The 13,760-nt window shown below is 37.1% G+C and overlaps 1 non-coding gene across 1 annotated transcript; it reads left to right on the top strand.

Annotated features, from left to right (window-relative positions):
• Positions 1–459: 459 nt before the first annotated feature.
• On the top strand, positions 460–566 carry LOC122060260. Its single transcript, XR_006134290.1, has one exon. It is a non-coding gene; the product is annotated as a small nucleolar RNA R71 (small nucleolar RNA).
• The last annotated feature ends 13,194 nt before the right edge of the window (positions 567–13,760 follow it).

Genomic DNA, 13,760 nt, shown 5'->3' with positions numbered 1-13,760 from the left:
GGTTAACCGGTGTTAACCCGGTCATTGGCCCGGTTCAATGTGAACGGGGTGTGACAATTCTGGTATAAGGCATTAACACTATCATTAGAAGTGCCCCCAGAGGTGTTGCGATATTCTTCTATGACATGTCCAGGGGACTGGCACCAAGCACAAATCTTAACCAAGTTGACTGATGATGGCTCTCTAGGAACAATAGCCTCAATCCTTTTGATTAGGCTATCCAAATGGGCTTCCTTCGCTACCATCCCATCCACAAAATATCCTTTCCCTCCTATGGTTCTTTCACTCTCTTGGGTGGATTCTCACTCACGGGTTTTGTTAGCTAAGTCAAGTAAGAATTCCCATGTCTTTCCTTCATCTGTAAAGGATGTGAATCCCTTAGGGCACATAGACTCTATCATTTGTTTAGTTGGGTAATCAATACCCTCATAAATTATTTGACTTAAATGCCATAGGTCTAGGCCATGGTGAGGGCATTCTTGGAGTAGATCCTCGAATCTCTCCATAAGTTTGGAAAATGACTCACTAGGCTTTTGCCTAAACTGAAGGATATCACTTCTAAGCTTATTGGTCCTGTGAGTTGGGAAAAAATCTTAAGGAAGACAACTGTGAACTGTTCCCATGAGGTTATGGAATTTGTGGGTAACCCATGCAACCACTTCTTAGCTTGGTCTTTCAATACAAAAGTGATAAACCTAAGCTTAACAGCATCATCAGAAAGTTATTGGATCTTAATTTAAACACATACCTCTTCAAATTCCCTTAGAAATAGGTATGCATCCTCAGAGGTCAACCCATGGAAATGGGGCAACACAATGATGTATTGAGATTTGAATTCAAAATTATTGCCCTGAGCTTGTGGTAGAACTATGCAGGAAGGTTTGGCTGTTCTAGCAGGGTAGAATCTATCTTTCAAAGATTTAGGTGAAGGGTTTTGCTGTTGGTCTCCCATATTGAAGGGTTTTAAAGAGAGCAAATGTATAGGGTCACTACTTGTTGGATCTCTTCTTTCTAACCAATTCTTAGTATTACGTACCCACTTAACACTCATGTAATAGAAAACTACCTACAACTAAAGTAAGACAAACACAAAAGAATGGATAGCAAAACTTTTTTTTTAATGATTTTTTGATTTTTTTTGGATTTTTTTTTTGATTTTTGGGAGTACACCGGCAGGGATCCGGGGTTGCTTAGGTCAATTCCTGAGGTACTACTACAGGGCAAAACCTGTCTTTAACATACTATGAGGCATAAGGACCTCCACCGATACAACTATTATTGCAAGTTGTTCTTCTCAGGAATTCAATAAAAGAAAAGAAAAAACAAAACAAAGCAAACAAAACACTTCGATTTACCAAAAGAAAGCGAAAAATAACATGGAACTGTCTCCCCAGCAGCGGCGCCAAAAACTTGTTTGAGATTTTAAATGTAACCGCAAGCGTACGGATCAGTGTAGTTACGGGTCGAACTCAGGGAGAGCAGTCACTTTATTTTTTTTATTTTTTTTAATAATGCGAAAGTGAACCAATTAATGGTTGTGATCTAATTCTAATTACCATCCTAAACATATGTATCTAAAATAATGTCCTAACCATTCGTCATCTAAGAATTTAAAGACGCAAGCCACACAATTAAAACTAAATAAATAAATAACTGAAAATAAACAACCCACGCAATTAAAAAAAATAATAAAGAAAAAGAATGCTAAAATCAAAATAAAGTAAAAAAAAGGGGATAAAGCTAGAGAGAGACTCATAAGTAGGTTTCTCTACTTAGCCCGAGGGATGCATCATAATATGAGCTTCCCTACTTGACCAGAGAGTCACTCTTACAAGGGTTACTCTACTTGGCTTTAGGGAAAGGGAGGCAATTAAAATAAAAACAATAAAATGATGGTTCTATGGCTAGGAGGGGAAAAGCCAACACATACACCAGCCATAAACCTTGGGGGAAAGGGATAGCAATAATGTAACGACTGAAATTAAAATCCTAAATTAAGAAAGAAAGGGTAGTCAGAAGAGGGAATGAGAGGGGGGAGAGAAGACTACTGAAGGAGCCTACTTACTTGAACTTCAACCCTCGAACTGAAAACTTGGGTGATTTGAGATACTACCAGTACTAAAAACCAGATCTGGAATAAACCAAATCTGAAATTTCTAGTACTAGAGAAAACAAATCTTGAAAAAAAAATTGAACTTGAAAAGAAATTGCTCCACAGCTCGTGATCTTGTCACCTAGGTCTAAACCTAGAACTATAACTTAAAAAATTGCAATTCAATTGCATAAATCATAAACATAAAAGGGCTGAATAAAAATAAAAGAGTACTTGCATTAATTGAAATAAAAAAAGCTATTACAAAAGTGATTAAAGAAAATATAAAGAAGAACTAAAACTAAAGAAAGAACAAGAGAAAGAGAGAGCAACTAAAAAAAACCTAGAAGAAGAATGAATTGTCTCCCCTCTTCTTACATGAGTTGTATTTATAGGGAATGCGGAGGTAGGGTAACAAATTTCTCTTTCCTAAAAGGGAGAAACCCACAATTGGTTGTGAGATCTTTTGAGACCAAAAGTGCTAAGGTGGAGGAAAGAGAAGAGAAAAATAAACTTTGAGAAATTTCCTATAATTTGTTTACTTATTTTCTTTCCTTTTTTTTTTTCTAATTTATTTCTCTTCTTTTTCTCCCTCCAAGGGACGATTTTTCTTCTTGCTTTGTGATTTGGACAATCTTTTGGTGATGATGTGGAGGGGAGAGAAGATTTGGACAATCTTTATTTCTCCCCTTTTTTTTTTTTCTTCTCTTCTCTTCTTAGGAACCCTTCCACGATTTTCCTTGCTTCTAATTTGATGTGGAAATCCCCTCCATGCCCTTAGTGCTTTAAGTGAGTGAAAAGTAGGAAATCTTCAACAAAATTCTCTAAAAAAAAACAACTATGAGATTCAAACTTGAGACCTCTTGGTGAGCAAGGAAATTTTGCATACCATAGCTCACCAACTACACTAGGTAGTTGTTACCAAAAAAGAATCTTCAATCACTTAAGAATGTGGTCCATCATTCCTTATTGGCATTTGGAATATTCCTTGTACCTCTGGGACAACTGCAAATGAGCTGGTTCTGCATCTCGATTTAGTTCTAATCCATTATTCTTTTTCTAGCCCGAAAAGAATAATCATTTGTACGGATGACCTAACGAATGTGTACTTTTAATTGAACACATCCATCTTGCTCAGAATTTCGTCCTCTTCGCAACCATGGAAAGAAATAGGACCTCTTTACGTGTAAAATTGAAGATATAGCGTCCGATAGTCCTTAAGGCCTTGAAAATATAAAACCTGCAAAAAGAGAGTAAAACCCAAGGTAGTTCCATTCTAAATATGTAAAATACATGTTTTACTACCCTAGATTTCACACATAAATGTGCTCATCACTTACCAATTCATTTAGTATTCAACAACACCCTATCCAGCTTGCAACTGACTCTACCCAAGTCAACTTTCCCATTACTCGAAGTAAATAAATTCCCTTTCCACTTTAGGTCAAAGAGATCAGCATTATAAACAGAGTTATTGAATTCATCTACAGGTCCCTGCCTTATATTCTCCCACCCCCCCTCCCCACTTTATTTTCATGTTGGCCTCTGACCACATTAAAATCTCTTAAACTGACCCTAGGAGCTGATAATCCTTGTGCAATAAGATTAATTTTCCTCCACAACTCTCTCCTTTCTTCAACACTATTTGATGCATATACTGCAGTGCAAAAAAATTCCATGGAAGATCCTTTAACTTTAATCTTCATGAAGATTAGTTGGGTTTGTACTGACCAAACACTCTGCATCAAACAAAGCATCATCCCATCCAACCCAAATTCGAGTAGCCTCCCCAGCTCTACAATTATGGACATACTATAAATTCTCACTGAGAAAAAAAAAAAAAAAAAAACGCATATTATGTTAATATATATCCATGCCCCTTTTTCCATACTTGAATTTACTCTGGTTTTAAACCCCCCCCCCCCAAAAAAAATAATAATTAATTACTATGATAATTACATCAATAATAATAATAAGGAACAATTACGCCCCCTCCCTTGTTCTTTGCCGAAATTACACGTGGATCCAATGGTTTGAAGGAATTATGCCCCTCGTTCGCCAGATGGCTTTCTTGACTGCAATCCATTTGAATGGTCTATAGTGATTCTGTATTTTTAACAATTAGCCCACTAAGTGGAAGCCTAATCTTTAAAATTACGAAAACCCTACAGACCTGGATTACTATTGTATGCCCATTATATTTTAATATATTTTTATCAAAGAATTGCACAATAATATGGAATACAAGAGCATAGAAAATATTAAATATAGAAAACCATAAATGTCCCTATCGATCTTTATGAACGAGGCTCTAATACCATTGATAAAATAACACATGCATAATAAATTGCATGGAGATCAATGAGAATATGCAATAAACACTACAAAACTTGTTTAAGCATACATAAATACATGGCTGAAGAATAACAACTCATCAATGTCTTCTCATATGCTTCTTGTACAACACGATCGATGTTGGTCTGGTCTATCAACATCAATCATGGTTTCAAGTATCAATATCGTATCGGTCGTGTCGGACGTATTGGATCAGTATTGGCTGAGATTGATCCCCGATCCCTTGACCGATCCGGATTGATTATCCGTATCGTTTCAGGGGTAAAACAATAAAAAAATGTACTTTTTAAAAAAAGCAAGGGAAAAATTGATCAATACAAATCGATAGGTACCGAGATCGATACCAATACCCATACCATCCCCTAAATCCATGGTCCCAATTTAATAGGGACTAACAGATTGGACCTAATTGTAAGAATCTTAGAAAATCCAGAGGAGAGAGCATAATTCCTTCAAACGATTGGATCCTCGTGTAATTTCCACAAAATATGGAGGAGGGGCGTAATTTTCTTTAATAATAATTATTATTTTACTATGACAAGGGTCGGTCTTGAGAAAAAAAAGCTTTTTTTTTTTTATTTGTTGGGGGGGTGGGTTTGGGGGGAGGAGGGGGTTGGGGTGGTTAAAGCTTTGTTGTTGTATTACAATTTGCAATGTCTCTAATAATGAAGACTACAACAAGCTCCGTGGGTTGGTGCTTAGAGGGCAACTCCTATCTTCACCAAAAGCCCAAGACACGCCCTTTTATGGGTTTGACTCTCCTATCTTCACCATGTTTCTAATAATGGACATCCAACATTGATTCTTGCAAATCGATCAAGGCTCCAATTATTTGATGGCATGAATATCCAATACACTCATCCATATGCCATACAAAAATAACCAATCATATAGAGTTTTGCTAATTACTGTAATACTTCAGTTTTCAACAAAAATTCCTCCAATCTCACAAACGAAAAGAGAGTTAAGAGGAAGGAAAAAGGATCATTTTGGTCCCCAAAAGATCAAATGCATGAAATTCTCGGCCTTCTCCTCTTCTCTTCTCCGCTTCTCGTCCCTGCTTTTCAACATCGTTTGATTCCGGTCAGCGGAGAACCTCTTAACCTGGTTGGGCTCGCCGTGTTCCGTTAACTTAGTCTTTAGCATTGGCGATTCGAATTTGCGAACCTGCACATCGCCACTCATCTCTGTTCCTGTCCTCTGTTTTCTGATTTCTTTTGCTGAAGCAGAATGAGGAAGAAGGAGAAATGACTGATTTGCTACGCTGCCTAAGCAAGTCCAGTCGCATCAATTATATACTGAGCTTGGAACTTAAAAGGCGATGATCAGAAGAAGCTCGTAACTTCGTGGGATTAGTCGTTTTTTGGAAAACCACGGCGGTCTCACACTCTCACGCGCCTAAAGTGCCCATGGAATACGGATTTGAAATTAGTGGAATTTAAGGAACGTGATTCTTTTGATGGTTTGTCTAATACGTATGTTAGGAAAAAGCCGTCATTAAGTTGAGAGCTTGGAAATTGAGAAACGATGATGGATTTCAATGGACAGAGACAAGAATCCGAAGTTTTGGTGAAAACCTCCGGCGCCTCCTATTGAAATGGCGAAACGGCTCCTTGTTTGGTTTGCTGAGTCCTGATTTGGTCAATCGGTATACCAATGGAATTGATATCGGTTGGAATTGGAATTGGGATTAGAGTCATCAGACTGGGTTGGGTTGGACGAATTTATTTATTTATTATTATTATTATTATTTTTTCAAGATTGGTTCTTTGGAGCATTTTACCCTTATGCCTTGTGAGTGAATCGGTCTCAGGGTTGGTGATCACGGATTTAGTTCTCGATATTGGTACTACTGGCATTGAACTACTGATCTGATCTAGATCGGTTTTGGAGGGGATCGACATATACTGTCATTTTACCCTTTACTTTTCAGGAAAAAAAAGTTTTTTTTTTTCTTTTTTTATTTTTTTAATATTTTACCCCTTGCTTTTCAGAAAAAAAAATTATTTTTCTCCTAAAACGATACGGGTAATCGATTCAGATCTGTTAGGGATCGAAGATTGGTCTCAATCGATACCAATATGATATGGCTAATATGGCCGATACGATACCGATACTTAAAACTGTGTTGATGATCATCCAATCAAGCTGGTTTGGATGAATTTACTTCTTTTTCAAAGAGGGGTGTTTTGAACCATTTTACCCTTGGGTCTTACCAATGGATTGGTATCAGGTTGGTGATTCAACCCGATTTTTAAAATTATGCTCGTTTTATTGTGAGCAAGGATTGGATATGGCATTGGCCAAGACAAATATCAACCCCGATATCAGTCCAAATCATCTTGCATTAAACAGATATGTTCTTGGTTTCATATTGAATTCATATTTTTTTCTTACTAATTTACCCTTATTTTGTATCAATTCATCAATACGAGATCGAATAGGAATAGATATTATACAATAGCAATACAAATTGAATGATCCAAGTTCAACTGATCCAATACCAATACCTCAAACCATGATGGTGAGAACTTGATTCTTGTTTGATTGCAATGAGAGAGTATTCTCCCGTTGAACTTCCAGCATTACTCATTTAGAGATCTTTTACCCTTTAAATGAAATATTCAAAACTAACCCATGTGCCGCTATTTATCTCTCATGCTCTTTGTTTTCTAAATCAAACGCTCTTTGTTTTCTAAATCAAACCCCTTTTTTTTCTTTTTGGATACGTAAATTTCTAAAACAATCCTTGCCCGGCCTGTTTCCTCTCTTTGTAATTTTCCGTTTCTTTTATACATCAACCTTACCTATAAGAAAAAAAAAAAAAATAATAATAATAATATTAAAAAGGAAGTAATAAAATAACATTTGATGCCTACTAATTAGGGGTGTCAATCAGCCGAGCTTAGCCTGGCCTATACCCTTGTACCATGATCAACCTATTTAAGGAATGAGTCGATCTCGTGTCGGCTTGGTCAGGTTTCAAGTTTTAATCGAACTTCTCTTGATCTGACTATACTCGGGTCTTAAACTTGATAATGAACCAATAAAGCCTTAAATGACCTTTAATTGTCTTAGTTTTAAGAAACTTAAATGTATTTTATTAAATTATAAAAAAATTTAGAAAAGATATTACACTTAATTATATTTAATAATTGATAAAAGTATCAATATAGACCCTATTCTATATGAAAAAAAAAAAAAAATCACCATATACATATAAATGGTCAGGTTAAATGTGTCAGGCCAGGCCAATTTGGTGCTTGTCATGCTTACCTACCTGTTTATTAACGGGTCGAGCCTGAACCAGTTAAATTTAATAATTGGTGTGGAGTGTACCTATACTGCTAGTGGTTTGTAATTGAGTTTGCCATAGCTCATATGAGGTTTTTGTAAGAACTACATGATGTTCTATTGTATCGGATCGGCACATGGGTGATGCGGCTTTGCCGGATTGGATACCATCTTTCATTTACCCTTCTTCGTTTACTGATTTCTCTGTTTGTTATTTTATTGTTTTGCTTGGTTTGTCTTTCCGTTGGTTTCGTCTTAAGCCCTCTTTGGTGTCATTTTTCTTTTTGATTTTTGTTCACAAAAATGGTTTTGACTGCATTTGGTATCATTTATAGAGCTTGTTTCTATTTAAAAAAAAATGATAAAACACAAAACCCAAAAAGAGATCAAGAGTCATTTATATATTTTGGCCAAAATTGATTTTCAATTATTTTTGCACTGAACTTTAATGAGCATGTGCTTAAAGTCTCAATATGGAGGGGTAAAGTAGTCATTTGCTTTGTAATTAGAAATCCAAATCCCTTATCCTCTATTCTTTAGTCCAAAGTGAAGAAAGACAGTTATAAAAAAGATGGATGAAAAGAATCTCTTCACCCATTTCTTCAAAATGATCAATTTCTTCAAAAAATCATTTTGCACAATAGAGGTACCAAATTATTTCTCACAAAAAATCATTTTTACCAAGTAATTACCAAACCATTTTTATGTTTTGATAAAAAATAATTTTCATTAATGATTTTTATTAAATAAGTAAAAATAAAAAAGATAAATGATACCAAAGAGGGCCTTAGTGGTCGTCTTTAGTTTTTGTCTTCTATTATGCTTTTTGTGCCCTCTATTGTACTTGTTGTTGCTCTCCTGTTATTGTTGATATTAGGGTTGTTCCATTTTGGTGTTTTCTTCTTATTTTACATTTCGATAGTTTCTGTGTTTTCTTTTTTCTGTTTAGCTATGAATATTTTATCCTGGAATGTGCGTGGCCTACGTGGCACCCAGACCTTGTTTTTTTTTATGTGAAACTAAATGCCAGGACCACATGTTGCTCTCTTTACCCAAAGAGCTTGATATTTTTACTTCTAGATGGTTTGTTTAATGGCACTGGATTAAGGGGATACCTTCGTTTAGCTACCCATTCTCTTACTCTTACTGCTGTGCATGATTTTCCATTTTTCATTGCGGCTCACGTTTTGGATCACATCGTGGACCATGGTGTGTTGTGTGTCTCTATGCTCCTCCTCTCGCGTCCGTTCGTATGGAGTGTTGGCACCTTCTTTTCAATTTCTTACTCTCTAGGAGAATCCCCTTTTCAGCTATAGGTAGCTGTTCCTGTTCTTAAGGACATTATCTCTTTCTTTAATCTTGATGAATATAAACCCTCTGGATCTTGTTTTACTTGGTCCAACAGACAAAAGCCTCCCAAGTTAACTAGAGAGGTCCTTGACCGATGCTTTGGCAGTCCCGATTGGTCAGTCCTCTTCCCCTTTGCTTCCATATCTAAACTCCCAACCACGGGTTCCGACCATAACCCTCTTGTTGTTTCTCTTTCCGGATCTCGGCCCTCTTTTAAAAAATTGTTTCATTTTGATGATGCATGGTCCTTTCATCCGGAGTTCAGACATTTCTGTCTTTCTACTTGGGATTTTGATCCCTCTTTTAATCTTGCTAGTAAACTTGCCTGTTTTAGTCGTTTGTTGACACATTGGAACTGTAATGTGTTTGGTAATATACATTTGATTAAAGATTTTCTCTTCATGCAATATAATCTGGTTGATAATGACGACTCCACTCTTTCCTCCCTTAAGTCATTGGATAATATTAATTGCATTTTGAATTGGCTTTTTGAAGCGGAAGAAACATTTTGGTTACAGAAATCGAGACATCTTCACATTAAGGATGGTGATCGTAATACTAGATTTTATCATGCTGTAACCAAACATTATATCTGGAAAAGACGTATTGATTTCATTTGGGCCTCAGATGGAGTCAGAGTTGAGGGTACTCAAAATATTGCTAAGGTCTTTGCCAGATATCTATCTTCTCTTTATTCCTCTTCTCACCCTTTGGATCTGTCTTTTGTGGAATGCTTATTCCCTCGTATCCTCTCGGAGGAGTGAGGGTCTTCTGTGTGCAATTCCGGAGAGAGACGAATAAAAAAGGTAGTCTTCTCTTTAGGGGCCTATAAAGCTCCTGGAATTGATAGATTCCAAGCTTGTTTCTTTTAGAAATATTGGGATATTGTTGGAAATGACGAATGTAGCTTTGTCTGAAATTTCTTTACTAATCTTTCTCTCTCGTTTGGGACAAACCACACGTTGATCTATCTCATCCCAAAATCGGATAATGCATCCAGGGTTGATGAATTCCACCCTTTTAGCCTGTGCAATGTGTCATATAAAATAATTGCCAAACTTTTGGCCAATTGGCTTAAGCACCATCTTCCGGAGTTCATTTCTCCTTCTCAAGCTGCCTTCTTACCACGTAAACAAATTTCGGATAACGTTGTAATAGCTCATGAGATATTTCATTATCTAAAAGATAAAAAAAAAGGGGGGGGGGTAAATCTGGATTTGTGGCTATTGAAATTGACATGGCCAAAGCTTATGATTGGACCGAACGGGGTCTTATAAAAGCTACTTTTGACTTCCTTGGTTTTGAGAGAAATTGGTGTAATTTAATTTCTTCGGGGTCTTTCTCTATTAAATTGGAAGGTTCTTTTGATTAGTTTGAACCTTCTCAAGGGCTTCGATAGGGTTGTCCTTTGAGCCCTTACCTGTTTATTTGTGCAATGGAAGTTCTCTCTCGCGTCCTTGATGCCTATAGGGGTCTGAACGTTTTTAAAGGCATTAAAATTGCTCGTGGAGCTCCTGAAATCTCCCATCTCATGTTTGTTGATGACCTTTTTATTTTTTGTCATGCTACTCCCGATGATTTCATGACTATGAAAGCGGTTCTTGATTTATTTTCTGATCTTTCGGGTCAGATGGTTAATCTCTCAAAAAGTGGGTTGTTTTTCAGTAGGAATGTTCCAAGTGCTGAAAGAACTCATCTTTGCTCTATCCTTGGTATCAAGGAAATGGGCCTCGATTCCATCTACCTGGGCACGAAAATCTTTTTACCCCGATCTTGTGTGTTGGGCTTTCAGAGTATTGTCACAAGGATTGAAAAAGGATTAACTTCTTGGAAATCAAATCTTCTCTCTTTTGCAGGCCAATGCATTTTAATTCAATCTGTTCTTTATTCGATTCCAAACTTCGTGATGTCTTGCTTTGCCTTACCGAAAAAGACGTGTCAGAATATTGATTCGATTTGCTCCTATTTTTGGAATGGGTCAAGCTCCTCCTCGAAGAAATTCCATCTTATTTCTTGGAAGAAGATTTGCACTTGTGCCATCTCTGGGGATCTGGGTCGAGAGATGCTCTTAGCCAAAATATAGCTTTACTTACTAAACTCGAATGGCAATTATTAATTGAGAAATCCTCGTTATGGGCACGTATTCTAAAGGCAAAAATACTTTTCGCTCACTTCTTTGTTTGACCCTCGCATTTTGAAAAAAAAAAAGGTTCACGCATTTGGGATAGCATTATTTCCATTATCCCAATTTTGCGTAAAATTGTTTTTTTAAAGGTAGGCTCTGGGCATTCTACTTCTTTCTGGTTCGACCCTTGGATCCCTACTCTTCCTAATCATCAAGTGCCCGTTACATTGCCTCTTTTGCACTCGAACTTTACCATTGACTCTATCATTCCCAATTACCAGTGGAATGTTTCTCGGTTATCTAATTTAGTGCCGGCTTTTGTTGTTGATGAAATTTGTAGGATTACTTGCTCTTCACAAAATGATAAATGGGTGTTCCACGCGTCGATCCGCATGAAAAGTGACGAACGAAAGGTTGCTGCGATCTTGCTAGGCGATATTCCACCCTCCAAATCTAAAGATTGCAATGGAGATCCTTGGGGACACACACTCTTAATTGGGAGAGACAGAAGAGAATAGAGAGAAAGAGAACTCTAGAGATTAGGTCAAAAGCTCTAATTGGCTTAGTGGCCAAAACCCTCTTATTCATAGAGAAATTCTCAATCCTAGTGGGTTTATGATTACCCCAAGTGGGAGACCCACCAAGGAACCGGGTCGAAACTTAGTCCGACCCATATTATTTAACATCTCCCACTTGCCAACGCAGGGCGGACATACTCAATTGTCCATTATAGAAGTCTCTCTACCATAGGTGTCTCATCATATAGGAAATGGAACGCGCAACCTAACGAGATAATACGAATGTAGGAATGCTATATCAAGCTTCCATCTAACCAACATAGCGCATCACTAAAAAATAATCTGGGGTACCCTAAACAATCCAATTACACAAAGTCTAGCTCTCTCGATCCCTTATGATGAGCAGTGTTGTCCTTAAAACATGCAATGTGCTTATAACTACGTCGAAATATAAATACGACAAGTCGTCCGGGCAATAATCCACAAAACAACGGTGCAATTTCGAATAGTTTTCCTAAGCTCACATGTCAATCCGACTATTTTCAATCGCTTTTCCAATCGTGTCCCATTGGACCGCATCATCCATGATTCTAAGGAGCACATCAAGGTAGCATCATTGGGCATCCTCTTTATGACATGGTCTCAGGTAGAGGGTATCCATAGGGTCAAGTCAGTTTTGATCCAATTGGCTCACATAGTGACGGAGAAGGGATCTATTCAGTCACTCTTACAATGGTTGAAATAAAGCACATACAGTATGAAATGTATGCTATGGTGCAACTCCCACTAAGGTGGGCATGTCACACATCAAATAAAAAGAACACCATACTAGTCTAGGTTCAGTCACACTTTTAAGCGTCTAACCTGAGTAACTCAGCCCAGTCGCCCTCATGGTGTTTGTCTGAGTTCGCACACTCGATTATAAGTAGGTCACACTGAGACGTGAGATCTCTGTGTTCAACCATAGAAATGTCTCATTTAGCTCTAACAAAGGCACCACTTAGCTAAAAATCCATTTGTTCATCTCGCACACTATCTTCAAGCACCAAGGTGAATTTGGCTTATCTTGCTCACTGTTTTCAAGCGTCAAGGTGAATCACCCGAGTGATTGGGTCGATTCAAGCCTGGTGACATATTTACAAAATAAAATGTGTACACACGTAAATCACTCTAAAGAAGTATGTCTCATATATAAATCAAATAGTGATAACAATAATGTCTAAAGAAAATGTCAAGACAAAAAATTTATCAAAGCTCATAATCAAATCACATATGTGGGTCAGAGACAAAATTTTAATCGATTTTGAACAAATATAAGGAGAATTATATATCTCCAATCCATAAAATTGCACCATACAATTGGGTGGGCATGGGTCCCACATAAGAACCCGATTGGTACTTAAAGTGGCATGTAGAGGTAGTGCATATTGGGGAATAAACAAACATACATCTTTAACTCGATTTGATAAAGTGTGATTAGCTTGAAGAAAGTAAAATTAGTTTGAAGACACACTGAAAATAGTCAAATCAAGACATCAAGGAAGAATTCATGAAGACATGACCTTGAAGACCAAAGACATTCAAGACTGAGGATGAAGATCTCAAGACCAAGGATGAAGATCTCAAGACCAAGAATGAAGATCTCAAGACCTAAGATGAAGACAATAGGATAAATAGTATAATTTGTAATTTGTACCCACATTGCATATGCACGCACCTCATGCATCATAATAGAATGACCTTAGGTGGTAGAGTGCAAAATGATCAAGTAAAATTCTATAAAAACAGAGTGACCTGACTCAAGGGCATTTTGGGCAACCTTAGAGTTGGTATCAAGAAATGGACTCTTATAAAAGTTCTAGAAAATTGAGTCACGATTCTAACACAAATGATTTCGGGTTAATCCGAGGTCAGACCAAACAGTTATGGTCAAAACACTAAGGAATGGTCACTATGGCAGAGTTCTATCAAAACAAGGCTTGTCAAGCTGACGGTCGACCGGTTGGATGTAGCGTTCAATCGGAAT

This window comes from Macadamia integrifolia, chromosome 13 (genome assembly GCF_013358625.1).
Source record: "Macadamia integrifolia cultivar HAES 741 chromosome 13, SCU_Mint_v3, whole genome shotgun sequence".
In the NCBI taxonomy this organism is placed as follows: Eukaryota; Viridiplantae; Streptophyta; class Magnoliopsida; order Proteales; family Proteaceae; genus Macadamia; species Macadamia integrifolia.
This window is presented reverse-complemented; position numbering and strand designations above follow the sequence as displayed.